This window comes from Dipteris shenzhenensis, chromosome 26, assembly GCF_047967505.1.
Source record: "Dipteris shenzhenensis isolate YYH24624 ecotype China chromosome 26, Dip_SZ_1.0, whole genome shotgun sequence".
NCBI classification, from domain to species: Eukaryota; Viridiplantae; Streptophyta; class Polypodiopsida; order Gleicheniales; family Dipteridaceae; genus Dipteris; species Dipteris shenzhenensis.
Window position 1 is genome coordinate 34,839,494 of NC_141621.1, and position 3,389 is coordinate 34,842,882.

Sequence of the window (3,389 nt, forward strand, 5' to 3'; positions counted from 1 at the left end):
TGCTATCTGCCCACTGAACAATTGGCAATGCCTCTGAACACTTTGAAGTCTGCTCACTAAATTGATGAACGTAAGGTTTCAGGTAATGTGATGATGTGAAATCGTATGTGAGCATATGGACTAACTTCGAGTAGGTACTAGACGAGAATTTCGGGCATGGCTTAGATTGGCAACTTGGGGAGCATCCCCTCTATGGCAATCTATTCTACTCTGATCTAGATCTATACCAATCATCAATCGATGAAAGAATAACAAATAATTCCTTTTCTTTTGTTCTTTTTAAGTGCTGGGTCAAATGCATCGATGTAGAGGCGGATGTGCTTGTAGGAAGTGGATTTGTCAGTGAAGCTCAAAAGTGAGTGTAACTTACACCAAAATGTGCATATGATGTGACAAGCATGTAGAGTACAAAAAAACGAGCGACTTTTCTTTTTGGAGCACCCTCAAATTCTTCTTGGATCAAGAGATACGCCTTGATCTAGGTGGAGGGGCAAAAGGAGTGCAATGGTGCTCAATAATGGTGTCAGTGTGGGTCACATGTAGTGATGATCTGTCACTATGCCTAGCAAGAGGTGTGCCTATGGAGTAGTGATGAGGTGGCAATTGTGTGGTCACATGCAGTGTATGCACAGTGGGCCTGGCAGGGGACTGTGGGTCAATGCCACATGGCAGTGATGATGTGGTAGCTGACTGGAATGATGAGGTGGCATACTAGTGATGTGGTAGTGAGATGATGATGATGTCAGCTGATGACATGGTAGCTAAGGTGGTAGATGACGTGGATGCCACATGTGAGGGTGACATGGCAAGTGTTGACTAGTCAACATGCTTACGTGGCAATTGATTGGAATGTTGACATGGCAGTGGGCTGATTACATGGCAATGACATGGTAGATAAGATTCTTTGATGATGTGGTAGCTTCACGGGGTTGTTGACATGGAGAGATAAGACTGATGTGGCAATCGTGCCACATGTCAGAAGCTTGATCACTTGAAGGTGAATGAGGTGGCAGAGTTATCTACCACGTGTCATTTCTTTCAAGATTTCAGTGGAATCTTGAAGATTCCATTGGCTAGATTTCGTCTGTGCTCTCATTGGTTAGGGAGCTTTGGTCGTAGGCTTTGGCAATGGAGAGGCATCACGCGGGTGACTTACAGAGGGTCTTGGGTTATGGAGCACTGCTTTACGAGCAATAGGCAAAGACGAAAGACTCTTGCCACTAGAGTCTCATTGCGGAGGCGCGATTGGTAGAAGGCTATGGCTGTTGGCCAGTCGCCTCTATTGGGGAGCCATTTGAGCCTTGACTGATCACTAGAGCAGGAGGTTAAGGTGGCACTGTGCTTTTGGAGTATTGCTATTATAGAGCCTCCCTTGCAAGCATTTGTTGGTGAAGGGTTGGTGCATGATTGGCTAGATGGAGCGACTAGCTGGACGATGGAAATGGCGCCTTGGAGCTACAATTTTGTTTAGTCATTGTAGAGAGGTTGGGAGGTTGATTGGTGCAGGGTATCGCTGGCGTCAGAGGGTATGGGAGCCATTGAGGGGCTGGCTCGCCTGTATAGTGGAGGGAGCCTTTGTTGCATGCGTTGCTATCGGCTGACATTGTGAGCCTTTGCTGTAGAACCTCATGGGCCACTTGGAGCCATGGCCTTGTGAAGAAGGAGCTATTCAAGCGGATGGAGAGCCGCTTCTTGAAGGCGTACCTTTGCTATTGTCGTTGAATGGAGTCAATAGAGGTTTATTGAAAGGCTCTATGTTGGCCGCCCTTGCTGCTTTGGGGTCGAACGTTGCATGCGTTGAGCTGCTAGAGCCCGAGAGCTACTAAATCTCTCTACGAGATGCGCACTGTGTAGTAGTCTTAGAGGTAGCTATGGGGCAAAGCTAAGGCAAAGGAGCTGAGGGGTTGTTTAGAGCTTGGGATCTAGATAGTCCATGGAGTACCTTGGAGTACCTTGAAGGAGGACCTTGAAGGAGCTGCCTGTTGAGATGACCTTGAAGGTGGGATCCAAGTCTCCCGTTTAGAGTTGCAAGCCTTAGATGATGGAGCTAGGCTAGCCAAGAAGCTACAGATCTAACTTGCTCCCTCATACTCCCTAGAATCAAACTATCTTTCTCTCAATAAACTCAGAAACTATCTCATGAGCCTCTCTCTCTCATGTGATTTAGTCAAAAACTCTCAAGGAGAATAGTTCTCTCTCTCTCTCAATGAAGACTTCAACCCCTCATAAACTCTCTCTCTCTCACATCAAGAAACACTCAAATGAACTCTCTCTCAAATGACGAAAATCTCTCAAGAACAATGACAAAAATTTCTTTCAATGGATGGAATTTTCTCCCAACAGAAGAGAATGGAACACTCAATCTCTCTCGATCTCTCAATCTCTCGATCACTCTCACAAGAAGGATGGCGCCTCAGTGGAAGGCAGAACCATGCTCTGATACCATGAAAAAATATGAAGAGGGGAGAGGAGAAGAGTGGAGATGAGGACAAAGGGCACAACTAGAGAGCACACCACAAATGATTAATTGTATACTAGATTTAGTTGAAAATGTAGAATACATACAAACCCATTTAGGGTTATGGTTAGGGCATTTAACCCTTTCCTTTATAGCACTCTATTGGGTTAGTGCTATGCACATATGATCACATGATGGTGCTATGCACACATGATCACATGATGTTGAGCGTGAACTCTCAACATTTTGTTTGTCAAAAAGTATGAAAATCTTGTCTAAGGATTTCCATATTTCTATTTTAGCAATTCGTCTCTCGAGGGATTCACTCATCATATGTAACTCTGGTCATGTGAGTTCAACATATGGGCTTTTATTAATTCCATTACTTACAGATATATATATATACATAAGGAATTAAACTAAGACGCAAAGGTTAATATACAAAGGGTGTTTATATTAAGAAAGTTTCAGAGGCTCCCAACATGAAACAATATCATGGAAATTTGGGTATTGGTTTATGTCACGGGACCTAAAATTTTACAGGATGGGTCATCGGCTAAAATCCCAACTTTGGATACTTGTGGTGATTCATAGTCTTTATGTTGTGAGATGAGTAAAAGGGGTGAAATGTGTCTTGTGTGAATGAAAATCTATTAATTAACACTTGGGGGTCTTGCTTCAATTCCATGGTCGTCAATAGAGCTAGTAGCATTTGATTGCCACTAGTCACCAGCTTGGAAACCTCCCTTGATGTGTTCAAGTACTAATAGCCACATGTTTCATCTCCTCTCTCTTGTCATCTTCTTCATTAAGGTTGGAAATTCAAAAACTAGTTGAAATTTTCAAACTGCATGGAATGTGCCCCTAGCTATAGAAAAGATATCAAGAGGAGAGCATTCCTGCAGAGAAGGAGCATTCCTTGTTTTGGGAA